The sequence below is a fragment of the Blennius ocellaris genome, assembly GCF_963422515.1.
Source record: "Blennius ocellaris genome assembly, chromosome: 4".
In the NCBI taxonomy this organism is placed as follows: domain Eukaryota; kingdom Metazoa; phylum Chordata; class Actinopteri; order Blenniiformes; family Blenniidae; genus Blennius; species Blennius ocellaris.
In genome coordinates this window covers 20,009,977-20,028,571 of record NC_137653.1, presented here as the reverse complement: position 1 = coordinate 20,028,571, position 18,595 = coordinate 20,009,977, and the positions used below count along the sequence as shown (strand labels likewise).

The window sequence follows — 18,595 nt, the reverse complement described above, 5'->3', positions numbered from 1 at the left end:
TCTATATCCATGATGGTATGGAGTTGGATCAGCGCCCATGGCCATACATGTGGAAAAGCAACGTCAATGATATTTTAGAAGAAAACATGATGTGATCCAGACACCGACTACGAATACGAGTGTGCTGGAGGTTATTGGGGTGACCTTACTGCACATACAGTATCTTTCCCACTCCCTCCCCTTCCTTCTGCTCTTCCACTTGTAAACAAACATGGCGGACCTGTAGTGGTATGACTCGTGCCTTTATTCTTGTTTTATCATCCATATCAGTAGTTTTATAGTTGGGACTCACCCCTGATCGCATGCGATGCGTCATCAGTCCATGCGGATGTCGAGTGCTCTCCATTTTCTTCATGTTTGTAGCATATTGTTCTCTGCACACTTCTATGTGGTTTCTTTACAAAATCAAGCAACAGCGCTCCCCAGTGGCCCGGCATACTAACTACATCATTGTCAGTGTGCTGCTGCAGTGTAAATGCACTCCTTTTTTTAACTGATTCAGTGTTGTCATGTGAAACGTTGTGGCGTAAACAAGGCCTCAGAGAAGGCTTTTCAGGCCGACCACTTCGGGTCCGCCATGTTTGTCTACAAGTAGATGAGCAGAAAGAAGGGGCGGGAGGGGGAGAGATGTGCAAGTGCAGTATTAGTGGTCCATAGCCTCCAGCAGTCTCTGCAGGAGGGAATAGTGAAACAATCCTTCCACCTTGGGAGCTGGTATAAAAACTTTGCGGATACGGTGAATCTGCACACTGGTGTCATGTAAGCGGACCCCCAAAAGTGAAGAAAGTTTTGCAGATACACTTGTATTCATTGTCGTGTAAACGAGGCCTCAGACTCCAGACAGGCAATACATACCCTTGACAAATGGAAAACATTTATAAAGCAAAATCTCAAGAAAACCTATGACTGTGAAACAACTTTAATCCTGCAACACACAAGAACCCATAATACGAGAAAGTAGTCGCATCACTTCCCACTTGCTGTAAGGTTGCTACACAAAGGTAAACGTGGTCCCGATTTAAGTTTGTGTTTCATAAGTGTTGCTTCCCAAATTATTAAAATATCTCAATCAACATCTGACTTCTTGCTTAGGATTATTGGAAATACAATATGGGTTTATTAGAAACACACCTATGATGTTATAACGAAAAAAGAACAAAAAAAACCCCAGAGAGAACATGTAAGAAATGTCCCGACGTCCAACATTTATTCAATGCTGCAATGAATCACAGCAACATTGTGTGGTAATTGCTGCCTATCGCTGCTGTCACTCACAGTTCGACATGTTTCCCTGCACTGTAAGGTCAACCGAATCAGTTCCAGGTGTAATGACAGATGTCAACCTTCAGTAAAGTCAACTTTGTAAAAACGTTGCTGAAGCTGCTTCTTCACTTGAAAACCACAGCTTCTGATCCTTCTCAGCTCAGTGAAGATAAAAGGTACATTGACAAACCTATTTCAACATTAGTAATATTAATGTATTTTGAAGAAATCAATTACCTGCTTTCCTCATCACTACCAAATGTACTGGCATGAGGATTGCATGTTGTAGCACTGTGGATTTGAAATATTCACTCAAAAGGTATAATTGTTGCCAGATAGGAGAATAAATCTCTCAAATTAAACCAAACAGTCACTGGAAATGTAGATTCAAACAACAGACACTGGTACATAATATTATGCGTCAATCAACATTTGGAATTCCAGAAGTTTATAACCTGCAAAATAACAGAAACAGCATTATTATTAGTCGTAGTAGTAGAAACTAAATCACCTGGAAAGTTAAAGGGGTTTAGTGTGTGTGGTTGAGCTGAAATATGTGGTGTGACACAAGGGAAGAGCAGGGAAGTCAGCAGATTCATGGCAAAAATACTTTTCTGTGTTTTTTAAGGAGGAAAATTCCAGTTTGTGTGAGTTACTAACGACCTGTTTTATTGGCACGAGGTCACTCTTCTCGAGCTTCAGAGATTGGCTTTCAGTTGAAGGAGATCCAGCAATCAGCTTAAAAACCATCTAGTTGGTTGCAACACAGATTCTTTTTTTTTTATCATCTGGAACTGTATTTGAAAAAAACAAACAAACCCTGAGTTACGATAGATTTTACTCTCACTCCTAACTGGCCTCCATTTTACTGGCGAGATCTAACTGGGTACATGCAAATCAAATAGTTCCTCCTATCTCCTTTCCTGCCTATTTTTCTTTAACCCCAGAAGTGTTTAAGTGGTGGCCACGATAAGAAACGTTAGAAAAGCTGCCTGACACAGAAAAATATAATGACACAGTAAACATAAATTACATAGTAAAAAGTAATTGTCACATCTGTTCACTCCTGAAATGTGTCTGACTTTTGATTTTTCAGCACTCCCATTTCGTACTGAATTTATTTGAAGTTGTTTATTTGTGTGGGCCTAAATACAAATGTTTCAATGGTGGGGCACTGGCCAAATGAGTGTGTACGTGTGTTCTTAAACATTTGGCTTCCATGTGGCTTAATGCTGGTCTCTAATTGGCTACTTAAAGATTCTCCTTGGCCAATCAACACGCTTTGTGTCATTCTTCATCCAATCTGATTTATTTATCATTGCACTTGCCAATCAAAATCACTCCCTGGCAGCGTTTCCCTATCATTCAAATATACGGACACAAACTGTGGACAGCAACCAGACAAAAAGTGATGGTGGCGGACAAAGAAAATTTTGTCACAAATTGACAAAAAAAATCCTTTCGCAAGATGTTCCCATGAGGAAAAAAAGCAGATAAAGGAGCTTGGACTGGACCAACCAGACTTAAAAATCCAGCAGCAGGCAGGTGGACGGAGTTACACCCGGGGCTTCTCCCACATTGTTTATGCTAAACACAGTTGGCGAGCTGGATGTAAAGTTAGCAATGCTTTTCATTGTTTTCCCTGTCTGCTTTTTCAAAGCACTGAAGTTTTGTGGACAATAGCGGAGGTAAGAGACCTGAAACATCTCTCTGAAAAATGCAAACAGCATGAAAGTAGCCTTAGAGTTAGCATTGCTGAACAATTAGATGATGGTTTATGTTGAAGTAGTTTATTGTTATGTTGTAATACCTGCTCTACAGCCCCCCCCCCCCCCCCCCCCCCCCAAATTTTTTTTAATCATCAGCCACCACTGCTTGCAAGTACGGCGGGATGTGACCGTTGCTTTAGTTACCAATGTCATGAACAACTTTAAATGATCTCAAACCCATGTTGTAAAACAAAGACAGTAAAGTAAGCTTTCTGTGTAGCCTATTTTTAGTTTGATTGGTAATTTATTCACCTGGCAGTCTTATTTCCCTTGATTTCAATTCAAGTTAGAGACACAGGGCAAAGTGTTATAAATGCGCTTTTTGTAGTCCATTTTCTGTAACGTGTAGTTTAGGATGCCTCCTAACATCTTTCCTTAACTCCTTTAGGAAGCCTACTATCACCTTTCCATAACCCTGTGACGTCATCCACGGGGTTAAGCAAAAGAGGATAGGAAAGGAGAAAGGAGGGTCTATTCGGATTTACCCTCTGTCTTTTGCAGGTGTGCCTCATTTTGGCTCTCTTACCACATTTACCCGCCCCTTCACTTCCTTCTGGGAAGTCTCAGGCTCAGCTGTTGTTTTTGTTGTTTAGTTTTTTCCCCCCTGCCACAGCATCACATTATAATGATTTATTGAAACCCTCTTAATGAGTTTGTAATTGTTAGAATGACAACAAAGCTCATATATGTTAATCACTTGCACCCAAAGTGTTGACATGAAACATGTTTTTACTGACGAAACATGAAGCATCTGCTTATTCTTGGTTTAAATGCACACTGCTCACATGTTCTTCTGTGTTGGTCATGAAAACAGCCATACAGATTAAGGATTAAAACTATATTCTACTCATCAGAATAATTTAGTTCCCTCACAACTGCACATTTCAAATGAGGAAAATCAGTTTTATTTTGAAAGAAAGAAAAAAAAAACAATGGCTGACTGTTGTGAATATTCATTTGACCAACAAATTAGTATTTCATAAATAAAACAACATTAAAGTAATTAATTGTTTGGTCAAATCAAGAGTCTTATTAGAATAATGTTACAATACGAACCGGGGGAAAAAACAAACAAGCAATCATCACCAATGTTAACTGTTAATTTCCCTTTTATCACCTAATTTAAAAATTATAAGAGCTCTGATAAGGAGACTGGTATTACATGTATGGTAAGCTTCATTTGTTGATAATTGCTGTTTCTAAATGTTTCATACTTACATTAATGCCACGGTATAATCAGGTGTGATAACTGTCTTTGAGTCTTTATGAACAAAATCAAATTAATCAAGTGATTACAGAATAAAAGAAGTGGTGTTTTTATTCATGATTTCCACAATGTGCAGGCAGGACAGAAAATGTGCTTAGGTGGAGTCAAACAAGTTTGCCATGTGTAAACCCACGCAGCATGACTCCGGTCCACCATTTGGGTTTGGGGTCGATAAATTCGCTGCCCCTCAAGAAAACCATCCGGTTTGGTCACCGGGGGGAAGAGACAGTGTGAAAATCTGACATGTTGCATTCTGTTTGAGGATTGCATTAATCCTCCAGCTATCCTCAAGTCAACCTTCTCCGTGTACAGAAGATAAATATTGAAGAGTCGAGCAATACAGAGAACGAGAGAGGGCAGGTATACACAACATGTACTGCACACACACACACACACACACACACACACACACACACACACACACACACACACACACACACACACACACACACACACACACACACACACACACACACACACACACACACACACACACACACACACACACACACATTGTTACTATGGATGAAAGCTGATATCAGGCCCTGTTTGCAGCAAGGTGAGGTAGGGGACATACTGTCGGACTGCTTTAACACCACAGACCTGACAACACCACAGGCTGAGAAGGTAGACAGCTTCTCCCCATACGCGCTTCAGCTCTATTTCTCTCCTCCTTCTTGCACACAACGCCACACAGACACAAGCACACAATCCCTGACCTCTGTGGTGTGAAATGGGAGGTGGGGGTGGTGTGATGGGAGAGGGTGTGGGGTGTGGGGGTGGGGTTAAAGTGAGAGAGCTGTCAGAGGAAGGCATCCAACACACACTTGACAGCATGGAAGTTCAGATGCTCGTCCTCATCATGCAGGAAGAGCACAAGGGGGAAATGTCTCAATTGAAGTGTTTCAGCAAGCAGAGCACAAATCAAGGCGTATCCTCCATATGTTTGATGTCAGAACTCATATCACGGCGAAATCTGGAAAATGTGAAAATCTCCACTTCAGTGCTGTTACTGGCATTTGCTATTATTCATTTTATATGTGTTAAAAAAACAAAACAAAACAAAAACATTGTCATGCTGAAGGAGAAAACGTTGCTTTGAAAGCAACAAACCCACCTTCTAATAAATACAGAACTTGACTGTGGGGTTTGCTTTTGCAGGAGATGCTGAAGACACTCACTACTGAGACGATACAGTATTTAGTGATGATTAATGGGATCCAATCACGTTCTTGTGCAGTAGCTTTTCACCACCCAGGGGTGTCTATGGAAATGATTTTCATATGATGAAATTGATACCCACTCTCTTCTCTGCCTGACTTTCTGTGTACATCTGACCTAATCAAGTATACAAGATGAATATGGGCCAGTCATGTGATTAGATCTTGATCATGTTTACTCTGTCTCTTTCAGCATTGCAAAAGATTGCTAATCGGCAGTGAGTTATGGCAATAATAACCAAGCTTCCTTATAATAAGGTAATCAATTCAATGTACTGTCAATTGTCCCAGATTAATGCTGCATCTTTGTTCCCCAAAGGAGGGAGTCATAATTGAAGGTTTCTGAGACTATTGACTTACGTTGAGTAAACATCTGTTCTTTAATATTCTTTGTTGAGTGCATCCATTAATTATAATTGTGCCCAGTTAACAGAATACACATTTTAAGGAATATATTGGGAATCAGTTCGTTCTTTGATGAATGAGGTGTCAGCTTCCTCCTTCAACATCAATCGCAATTACATTTTGTTTCCTGCTGCGCTCCTTCCTCCCGGCATTTTATTCCTTTTCAAATCTCGCGCATTCCCTCTCGAGCAAGTGAACCCTGATCTTCCAGCAAAGGATGCAATTTTATTACCAAAACAATCACAAAAACCACCTTTGACATTTGTACAACTGACGCCCATTGTTAGGCCCAAAGGAAACTCTGGGTGTAGGATTTCTATCGAACACCCACATGCTTGGCCTTTTCTCTCTGTGGAGATGCTGCAATGCTGACCCTTCAGAGACCCTCGGTGGTTCTGTGAGTAAGGCTCGTGAAGAGTTTTGAAAAAAGGAGGAAGGAGAGAGATTCAAGGCTTCTCTTGCTCCTTCGCAGTAATGCAGCTCTCTCTAAGGAGAAGAAACCAGAGGATGGGGTCAAGCAAGGATATTGAACAGGGCTTCAGACAAGTCTGCATTTCAGGATATCTATGCTGACATGAAACCACCAAATTAAATTCAGTGCAATTGAATCCCCCTTTCTGTGCTCTGAAACTCCCTCTCTTTCAAAGTAGCGAGAGAGGAAAAATCGATTGTGTATGTATTGATATTAATGTTCGCCATTATGCGTCTAAATAAAATCATAGCAGCAGAGAGGAGCACCGGGCCTTTATTAACAACATGCACACGAATCAAATTACCATCTCGTCCTGTCTCTCTGGTGGCCTTCCAGCAGGTAAACCAAACTGCTGCAGCTTGGTCTATTTACCTTGCTCACAAGCAGCCTTTTTTTCTGGAAAGAAGCCCTGTTGCACACAACCTGTTGAGTTAGGAGTTGGCAGATGGGAGAGCAAATTCTTCTCAGTGTATATTTATTCCGTGTCTTTTTGGTTGTCTTTGTGAAGAAACACTCCCACAATGCAAAGCTATGGGCTGCGTGTCCAAGGTCAACTCACATTCGCTACTGGTGATTCTCTTTTCTCCTCATGACTGAGACTTCAACGCTGTAACCGAACGCAAAGTAACACTGCCTGTATCGCCAAGAAGACCGAGGGATTAATTCACACAAGACCTCCCATTCAGATGAGATATAGGGCCTCTGCTTCACGTTATCTCCGAGCATTGACAAACACTACACATGCATAATGGTTGCATAGTGAATATTTACTTCTGCAAAATGGTGAATTCTCCATTGCATACTTTTGCTCAACAAATATCACAACATGAATCTTTTTGCAGCACTTAGATGGCAAATGGGTGTCACAGAGATGACAAAACATGCTTTACAAATAGTAGCTTTTAGATTGGCGCTTCAGCTCGATATGAAACACCACTGGTTCCCAAGCCTCCAGTTATGCAAAAAACAGCCTGACGGGGAGCTTGGGAGATGTATTTAGTTAAAAGGGAACGAAAGGATAGTGAATTTAACTAAATGATAATTTAAGCAGAACTAAAAGGACATTGGCAACTTGGACACATGTTCATGTCTTTTCACAGTGACAAACAGTTTGGAGTCATTCCCGTGGAGATAGATAAATAGTCTAATTTTCAAACAGTTTAAACAACAACTGTCTTCCAGCAAGGACAATACATTTTGCCCCACACAATACTGTCTATTGATATCATTTTACCTTTAACTACATTATATCATTCTGCTAATGCCAAAATTAGACATCATTAAGGCTTAAGGAGGCATGTACTGTATATATAATAAGGATGATTTGGGAAACTATGGAAGACATCCCAAGCTAAGGGTTCCCAATTGTCACTACCAAGAGCCTGGTATCATTTGTGCCTCAGAGCAAAGTGTGCCCTGCCCAACTCTCCAGTGTTCGATGTGGACCCTAAACCAGACTCTATACCGACTATTAAATGATTAAACAGTGAAATTGTGTTTTGTTCAGAGAGTGCCTGCGAATGCTGAGACATTCTTATTTGCATGAACTTCAGCAGGTTGCTCAGGAATGGAGTGTGCTACTCTAATTGAAAAGTACCAGATATGGGGATGGGGATGGATACAGTATCACAGGTGCAGCATTATTATTGACTGTGTCTCTTTGGCCGGTTCCACCTGAACTCTCATTTTAATGAGACTTTGGGGTCAGGTCAATGTGTTGGTGGAGTTTCTGTTTCATAGGATGGGCTGCAGTACTGTACCTGGTGCAGCACTCCAATTGTACTTAATTTTTAATGTGTAATATATATATATATATATATATATACATGATTATACAGCTTCTATTGAGTCACACTTTAAAGCCTATGGTTTCCGTATACATATGGTATCCATGGTTTATAAATGTTTGTGTGGTTTCCTCTACTGGTCCACGGTTGAACAATCAGACCCTCACATTTCTGGTGCTCATCCTCCTTCTGTCGTGTCCTCACTGTCCTTGTCTCACACTTCTTATTGATAGCAACAGCAGTTCTCCACCAGGACCATTATAGTGTTTTGTGGTGTTACTATACTTTCCTTGTGTATCTTATAGTTCCTGCATTCTGCATTTCGTTGACCTTGATCTCCTCTTCCTTGTTTATGTCATAGTTTCAAAAAGAATGAAATGAGACAGAGACAGAGACAGAGAGAGAGAGACACAGAGAGAGAGAGAGAGCGAGAGAGTAAAATAGTATTGCTCCATAGTAGGAATAGACCACTGTGCAGTATCTAGGGCAGTAGATCTATGATCAACACATGGTAATGACCTTGTGACTCTTACCATCATTCTAACTGTGTAGAACACTGTTGACTGACATCAAGGTGCAACACCTGGCATACGCTTTAAAATGGTCGATTATTGTTCATCATTATGATTCAATCTCCTTCTAAGACCTGGGGTTGTACACCTCCACCAAATTGTACCCAAATAAGTTGTGACAGCTGCCAGTTTGTTCTGTTTCTGTCCCAGCTGGCCCAAGCACGCATTTACCTCCCTGATTCAAATCACCTCTGATAAAGCCCATTTCATCGACGCCAGCTCCTCTGTAATCGCTGAGTATTTTGTTGTCACACACAAATATAAGTAACCCGGTTGTGTCACAGACATTGCAGCTTCAATCCAATGCCAAAGAAAATTTAAAAAGTCTTAATCGTCTGATCCATTTTGCAATGGAATGTCCAAATTGTGTTGAATGTCCTCAGTCATTCTCAAGTCTTCCTGCTTTCTCTCAGGGCACACGAGACTGGAGAGTCTATCAAACAATCAGTGATAAACTCTCCATCAGAAAACAACCTGCATTATAGTGATTTTGTCAGACATCACAAAGCCGGTTCTGACAGTTCTGCCCCTGAATAAAGTTAAGTCCTCGTTGATGGCACAGGTTAGATAGAAGCTTTGAATGTTTGTGTCTGAATGTTAGAATGAAAACTCAATTTCCTCACTTAATCTTTCCTTTTATAAAAACGGTTGACATTTTAGGGGGTTAACAGGTAACACTAAAATCTCTAAATCTCTGCTTTTCCAGAAAATGACCGAGAAGTGTAAAGGCTCAGAAGACAACCACATGCACTTTTAAAAGCAGGAGCCCTCAAAATGAAAACAAATCATCATTTAATTTCTTACATCTGCCTCATTTTAGTTTTCTAGAACATATAAATCCAATATCATTGTAGGTGTAGGGCCTTTTCTCTACAACATGCGGACCAATTAGAACCATACTAAGCCTCCTCCTTTTTTCTTTTTTTTTCTTTTTTACAAAAACTGTCTCTTTTGAAGAACCTTATTTCTTTTAAACAGGATGAGCGTTTATCTGAATGCGTGTCTATCTATCCATTGATGTAGTGTTGGGTGAATAGCCTTCTTCAACCTTCATCACATATAGTTGACAGACGAGATTGAGAACATAGGCGGCCATCTATTAGACCTTCTTCAGGCCAGTCCTTAGTGCTTGTGAAGCGGGCCTTTCAATATTCATATTGAATCTGAATAAAGCCATGAGCTCATCAGACCTGGATGTATTTAAATATTGAGCAGCCTTCCATCATTTCTTTCCCGGGGCCAGCTCTTCAGATGAAAGGTAACTGTGTGAGGAAGGCCAGGCTTGGTCAAGCGATTTGAAAGTGCTGATATCTGCATCCCTTTGAAAATCAAATGCATCATCTCATCCTGGGCTTCATCTTTGATACATTTTTCCCCCCTTTCCTGTCACCATGACGCTCAGCTCTAAACTGCATTATGGGCAAATGTTTCAATATCACTGTTTACACACAATATTTTTATATCCATTAGAGCCTAAAGGCCAATTCATACTCCAGAAGAACAAGACAAAAGTTCGGAAGTGTGGTGTCCTGCCCAACAAAATGACACAATTTCCTTCGGCGAGCTTCTTCTGGCTGTACAAATTTGTTTCGGAGGTGCTAACCGTCCTGGCCGAACTCTTTAGGTGCCGCACTGCCGAAACGTCAGCACTGACGTGTGCTGCGCATGCGTGTTCGAGCTCTCCAATAACTGTCGGTCATTAATCATATTTAGCTTGTAACATCGCTACTGTCTGAGCGCTGCAGTCTGTCAAATGTCGTGATGCACCTGAATGCATCGCTCAAAGCTGTCAGCTCCTGCAGTTAAAACCGGACAAACATCGCGGCTCGTACAAAAAATCTCTCTATTATTACTGAAACATTTCAGCGAAATGCATTTCTGACAGCACAGGAGGCAAGAAATAAACTGTGTAGTTGAAAAGTTAAAACGTCGCTTCACAGACGTGTGGCCGATGTGAGGGGGCGTGGCCAGCGAGTTCGGCAGCGTCTTGCGGAGTTTGAACAGTCCTGCAGAAAAAAATGTTTTTTTCATCTTATTTTTACGGCTTCAAAAATGGAGTATGCAGGGGCCTTAAGAGGCACCACATACTATAAAAATCCATACTCTGGTGGCCTCCAAGAAGACCTGTTTAATGTAAAAAAGGTGCTGAGAACTCAGAGATGTAGGGCAGGGGCTTTGAAGCCTGCTCCTGGTGGGCCACCGCTCAACATGTTTTAGAGGTTAACCTACAACACAACTGATTGTAGATTTCAGCATGGTACCACGCTTTCAGCATCAAGAAGCATATCTAGCATATGTAAAAATATACCAATACATTCACGACAAAAACCTGACCAAAAATGAACAAACAAAACAACAACTGCCTTCCTACATTCTAGAGTTAGATGTGGTGGTTGTGTGGTAGCCTATTCCAATTCTAAAAAGAACAGTTTTCTTCAGTGCATTGGTTTGAGGCTGAGGTGAAACTACAGCTTGAAGCATGTCTGGTCTGATAATCATGTGTAGCTCTCGTGGGTACCAATTGGTTGATGGGTTTGCAGAGGCTATAAATGCTTCTTATTTGAATGATAAGACGGCATGCTAATCTTTCCTCAACTTTCATTCAGCAGTACTTCATGCATGACAAGAGGTTTTCCTTTTCACCGTCTCCTCTGCTTGCTCATGTGAATTTTTGATTTTTGTTGTTAAAAGTCCCTTGAAATGACTGTGTTGCATTTGGTGCTTATATAGGCTGAATTGAATTGAATTGAATTGAATTGAATTGAATTGAATTGAATTGAATTGAATTGAATTGAATTGAATTGAACTGAATCCAATCCATTCCAATCCAATCCAAACAAATCAAATCAAATCAAATCAAATCGAATTGAATTGCTCCTTGGGCATCATTGTGTGGTGACACAAGCAATTTTATCGAAACAGTTTCACGGTTTAATGTTTGCAGGTCACAATATCACCAGAAGAGGTTAAAAACACTGTGAGCCCATCAGAGTATCTTGACAAATCTGTTCAATTTCTTTTGTTGAACCATTTTGTTTGATTTAAATTAGAGAATAATCTCACTGAGGGATTATGAGGCCCTACTGCCAGACTCCACATACAAGGTGATAATGTTGGTCAATATTGAGATCACAATTGAACTGCAATGACTTCAGAAATATTGATTATTCAACTGAGTCGAGGAAATCCTAATTTTAAAAAAAAGTAATTATCATGAAAGAATCCACGTCTGACTGCTTGTTTGTGGGATTTGGTCCAAATGAGGGCAGTTTACGGAAGAAACATCCAGAAGTTGAGTTAAAGTAGATATTTGTTTGCATAATAATAAATTATTTTTATTTTCAGTGTAGGATTTCTAATTAATACGAGACAAATTAGTTCGCTAAATGTCGAGGTGACTTAAGAGTGAAGTTTCAGGGACATTGGGTCATCACTGACAGCTCCACAAAATCACATTTCTTGGTGTCCACAAATGTCAAGCTTGATTTGATCCATTAGATGGAAATTATTTCACAAAAGTGCTATAAATCTACCAGGTGAAGTGAGATGATTCATCAGCACTGTTTACAACCCATACGTCAATATCTTTTCCGAAGACAGCAGCACTGTCAAGACAAATACTCCTCCAACTACTGATGACTGCCTGAGGAAGAGGAGGAGGAATGAAGCAGAGATGAAGTCAGACTCAGAGGCAGATTTTTCCTCATCCAAGAAAAGGAGGCTGGACATATGATTCCATAGGTAATAAACATTTGGGGATGTGGGGGCATCTCTCTCCTGTGAAGATTTAACCATTTACTGACTGGAAAAGGCTTTCAAATCAGCACCTTTATTACTAAGCAGATTGTTCAATTTCTCACAACTAATTTCTTTTTTATTAGTTGCAAATTAAATATTTGTAGATCTTCTCAGCACCTTCAACGTTTGAAAAAAAACATCTAGAAATATCCTTTATTGAAAATAACTTTTTATTAATATTCAGTGAACTCAAACAGTCATCATCTTTCCAAATGTTCAAGAGACGATGTGAAATTGTATGATTATTCACAGATAGATAATTACCAGATCCAATTAGAACATCTATTTTTGAACATGCAACAAATTACGTAATAAGACATTAAACTTTCTTTGAAGAAAATGACTGCAAAAAAAATAAATAAAAAAGTACTCCAGAAGAAAGAAAGTTCTCATCAATCATCACTGATTGTTAGCATATATTCCATCAGGTCAGGTCTGTTCTTGTCAAAATCAGCATTCACCCTTTAATCCACAAGGTTAAAGCTTTGTTTCATTTAAGTTTTTCTGAAGTTAAACATCACATCTTCACTGATGAGTTTTCACTGCACAACATGAAGTCAGACCTCATCATTGAAATGTGACCACATTTATTCCTCCCAAACATTTCATCACTTTTATTTATTTGCACATGTAATATCTGTCCTAAAAAGACAGAGAGACAGAGAAGGAAAGGGGGGGAGGGGGGGTGATACAAAGAAGAAACAGAGATGAAGCAGTAGTGCAAAGTGCAAGTGCAAGTGGAGGACATTGAGAAGAGTCAAAGTAAAGAAGCTCTCTGTTTTTGCTTTGAGAAATGAAGGCAAACAAAGCAGAGATAGAAGAAGCGAGGTCACAAGTGTTTCAGCTCCATATTGAAGTGGAAGCAGCTCGGAGACGAGCCTTATATAAATGAAGTCAAATGGAGGCGCTCACTCCTGATCCTGGTCTGTGTGAGTTAATATTAAAAATCAGTTTGATTGCATTATTAATCGAATCTTGACATTCCAGCTCTTAGCGAAGCTCCAGTTCCCTCTGGTTGGAACCGTTTCTCCCTTTGTTGCTCCACAGGCTCTCTGCACCTGCACAGGTGTCTGGATGTTTGCAGAACATCATGACAGCAGCAGGTCTGTGCTCACTGACTGCTCATCTTTCTCACTTTTCTGTACTTTGTGAGAACTGTGTGAGGCCACACAACATGCAGGATGGTCTCCATTAACACAGCAAAAGTGGTACTCTCAGAAAAAATCTAAAGAGTATCCAATTGTATAGTTGTATTTGTAAAAAAAAAAAGAAAGCACATAAGTTAAACTCGATTTCTGGGTGCAAGCATAAAAATAAATGTATGTCTTTGAAAACTCGAATAAATCAGTGATTCTTACTTGAGAGACAGAAAGAAGTTCATCACATACTTGTCACCTGTTTTGTTGTAACAGTTATTACCAACTGCGGGTGTGTAGCACTGCATTATGAAATAATGGTGTAATATGTAATAATGTCATAAATATTCAACTCATCATGTAATAGCACTGCATTTTAAGAAAATGTAATAATTCAGTACATTATATAACAAATGTTGCCCTTGATCCATATACATGGTTCTATGTTTATTAATGAGGGGAAAAAATTAAGATCCTGCTCATATCCTGTCAAGATAGCGATGATAGAATGCAAGGCTCTAAATCAGGTTTAACTTCCTAGATCACCTGTCAGTGGGTCAATCAGTATTTCCACCAGCCATTCTTTTTTTCTTGAAGACATGAAACCTGATTGGAAATGCCACAGAGAGCATTTGATGACAGTTGTGATATGCTACAAGTTATTACAAAATGCAGCAAAGTTTATTACAGAAAATGTTCTAGAATTTTATTACAAAAATGTCGCAGATTATTACAAAATGCGGCATTATTACTGAATGGGTTGAACATTTATAACTTTATTACATATTGCATCATTATTACATAATGTAGCACTACAGCTACATGCTTTTTTGTGTGTGTGTTTGCTATTCATGATTGAGTTGGGCTGGGCCTTCATTCCAGACCCGTCAGCCTTGGGAGGTCCTACCAGGAGCATGCACTTGAACTCATAAACCGAGGGAATGCTTCTCCCACCCTTCCTGTAACTACACGATGATGGGGAAGACCAAACAAGCAAACAAACTAACACAAAAAGAGATCAGTGGTTCAAAAAAAGAATACCAACAGAAGAAATGTTTGGAGCTCACCAACTTTTTTGGAAACGTTAATCCACAGTTATGAACATCTTTGATGAAGATCCAAAAAAACCCAAAACAAAACAATGAATTTCATTCATTTCATTTCATTTTATTTATTCTTTTTTCAAGGTAATGCAACCTAAAATAAAGCAACAATCCAACAAAAAACAAACAAACAATACATTCCATGAAAAGAAGAACAGGAGTTGGATGAAGAAAAAAAATCTTATAAACTCCAACCCCATTCTTGAAGAAAAACGTACAAACTAGATGGCCTAACCGATGTAAAAAACAGCAACAACAAAAAACAACAATTACATATACACATACATACACATACACATATACACACATATACATACATTTACACACATATACACACATATACACACATATACACACAATACACACATATACATACACATACACACGCAAAAACCAGATGTAATCAACTTTCGATTTTAACTTTTTATTTTTTTATTTTTATCATTATTATTACTATTATTATTAATGATTGTTTGCTAAAACAACAGTGATGCAATGGTGACAACAGTGGCAATGGAAACAACGACAAGAATTCACTGTCAAAAAAAAATAACTTTCCTCAGAAATGAGAAAGATTTATCAAATCTTCCCAGTTAAAATCCATCAAATCTTGAAAATATGCAGGGTCCTACGGTACATGAATAAGAAAATTTTGTTTGAAAAGGTGGAAGCAGCATTAAAGATGAGGGGGGAAGTTGTTGCAACTCCCATGTTTTTCCTCCACTTACTAATCTTGTTTCCACCTCTTGAAACTTGTCTCACATCCTTTCCTCCACGTAGAAAGTCTCTGGGAAGACGACCAACCGTCTGTTGGTTTCAAATCTTCCAGTCACAGTCCTCATGAAAGTCTCACAAACTGGGGAGGCTCCTTTAGAAAACTACACATGCCAATGATGGAAGTACTCTCCTGAGGTTTGAGGAGCTTTGCAGAGTGTCTCCCGTAGAACCATAAAGCCAAAAGCCAGGGTGGAGCAGCTCAGTGAAGGTGGTCTGGACTGTGTGGAGGAGAGTCACGGTTGAAAGACAGAATACCTGCTTTGTGATCCAGGTACACTCCACCTCTGGAGGACCAAGGACCTGAGATGAGAGTATCTGTGTTGTTATGCCAAAATTAAAAATAAAAAAATACTATAAGGGTAACAATATAAAGCCCAATGTTTGTCATTTAATCCAAATTCACATTCACTGTATCTCCCTGATCTGCTTATGTTCTTGTATGTGACTCCTACCTAAACCTCAACTCCTCTCCACTCCACTCTCCATGTTAAAGCTACTTTTCTGTTCCAGTCAGACAACACCAGGTGTTTGCAGTGTTTGGAGCCAAAGTGCTCTGCTGTGAATATTGTAAGAAGTGGGCTCTGGTCTTTGGCTGTGGTCGTGGCAGTAAAAGCTCCTCTTTAGTGGATTTCAGTGATATGTTTGTCCCTGTCTCTCTCAGGATGTCCTTTTGTTTCTCTCTACTCTCTGACAGAGCTGCTGCCACATCCTCAAAGTATCTGAGAGGAGCAGTCTGGCTGCTGGAGGAGTGTGTGGGCTCACTGAGAGCTGTCACCGAGGGGGAGCTGTGGAGAAACTTGTTGTGGTCCTCGGTCTGTGCCAGCTGCTCCAGTTGGACATCTTTCCTCTTCATCTCAGCAATCTCATCCTCCAGCTTCTCCTGGAGCTCTCTGACTCCACTTACTGAAGTTTGCTGCTGGGATCTGAGCTACTGCTTCACTTCACAGCTTCGTTTCTGGATGAGAGTGGGTGAAGCGCTCCTCGCTGTGCTCCACTGCTTCATCAGCAGAGACATTGATGGCGTCCATCTGCTGCTGAAGAAAGCTCCACCTCTTTCTCTCACTCCTGGATTCTCTGCTGGATGTCCAGTCGACTCACGTCCACCTCCTTCTGCTTCTTGATCCTTCTGCAGCAGATCAGATTGTTTGGTGGCCTCTGTGTTCACCCATCATGCAGAGGTAACAGATACACTGCTGATCAGTGCGACAGAAACTCTTCATCACCTCACTGCAACGAGAGCAGATGTTCTCATGGAGCTTCTTGGAGGGCTCCACCAGCTTGTGCTTGTTAAAAGCAGGAGATTCATAGTGAGGTTGGAGGTGTTCCTCACAGTAAGAAGCCAAACAGACCAGGCAGGTCTTGGCGGCTCAAAGCTTCCTCGCAGTGCAAACAGCACATGCTCCATCTTCAGGTCCAGCATGGCAGAGATCAACCACAGCAGCTTGGAATCCAGTGTCCTTCAGATCCTCCACTAACTCTGCTAATATGATGTTTATCTCCAGGTCAGACCTCTGCATGTACTTCTTCTTGCACTGAGGGCAGCTGTAGATTCTGGTGTTGTCATCTCCATCCCAGTGGCTTTAAATACAATTGCTGCAGTCGCTGTGTCCACAGGGAACTGTCACCAGGTACTTTAGGAGATCCTGACAAATAGAACAAGACAACTTTTCTGAATCCAGCTGAGCTCCTCTCTGAGCCATTTTCTTCTCTCAATGAGTGTTTGAAGAGTGTCACTTCTTGCTCAGCAGCTAAGCCCTCCTCTAGTTTCCTCTGCCTTAAAACGCTGGTCAGCACCAGTTCTGCTGTACTCTGGAGCCAGACGTCAGCGAACCCTCAGCTGTGAGATCTGTGAAAGAGGAGGAGGCAGCAGTGATTTAGTCTAGGCTGTTTTCATTCCAGGAAATAAAGCAGTTTCAGTTCTCTTACCAGCAATCATTCAGCTGCTTCCACCGATTGTTCATTGTGAATCTGAAGTTTTACTTTTTCAACTGACTCACTCTTTGATTCTTTTGTCTCCAACTCATAATCACATCTTTATACATCCTGTTTGAATTCAGAAAGATTTGAAAATATGTCTTAAACAACTCAGCTGTTGGCTAATGCAACTACTGTCAACACAAAGGAAGTTGAAACTAAGTATATTACAGCACTTTGACACAATTTCACTTCATAACAGTCAGCAATTTCAGGTAGAGCTTCCTCAGTGCTCTTCCTTTTGTTTCTATTTTTCAATTAGGTTTTTTTAAGCTCCGCCCCCTCCATGTAAGCAATTTCCTTCCACATTCATGCACCAATCAGGATCTACTAAGAATGGGCAGATTGTTCTTCAAGGGATCCGATTGGTCAGGAGGTGGTGCTGTTATATTCGTAGATCTCTTATCTAGACCATAACCTGCTCCAGTGCAGATTAGCAGGTCAGCACAAGTGATCCTGGCGATTTGCCCTGGTAAGAAGTAAACCAGAGTCATGGCACGGAAGACCCAGAACCCTGAAGTTACCTCAATAAGAGAAGTGCATCTGTGTGTGTGTGTGTGTGTGTGTGTGTGTGTGTGTGTGTGTGTGTGTGTGTGTGTGTGTGTGTGTGTGTGTGTGTGTGTGTGTGTTGGAATACAATGATATACAATGATTCAAAACTAGCTGAAGACCCGCAGAGTACGATTTTCATTCTTTTGGATTCAATTCTATATTCAAATTATTTAATATTCACAGTTATCTGATCCTTACTCATTGAAATATTCATCAGTGCATCTGTGCACAATATTTTTGTGGGATTTATTTTTTCTGTAAATAGCTGGAAATAAAACATGATTCCTCATGACACAGTTGCTTCTGTTTGAAATGATTTGACAATGGTGCCGTCTGTTATCTTTCAATTGGCCCTTCGCCTGTTTATTATTTTCTTCCACTTATTCCTACTGATTGTTTTGTTTTGTTTATTTATAGACAGTACCATTGCTGTCGGCTCCCATCAGGATTCACACAACTGTCATTTTATTGAGAGATGGAGCATTTAAAACACTTTACAT

The 18,595-nt window shown here is 40.3% G+C and overlaps 1 pseudogene across 1 annotated transcript; it reads right to left on the bottom strand.

Annotated features, from left to right (window-relative positions):
* Positions 1 to 15,662: 15,662 nt before the first annotated feature.
* Positions 15,663 to 17,269, bottom strand: LOC308128740 (tripartite motif-containing protein 16-like; annotated as a pseudogene). The gene has a single exon. The product of its transcript is annotated as a tripartite motif-containing protein 16-like (transcript).
* Positions 17,270 to 18,595: the final 1,326 nt, after the last annotated feature.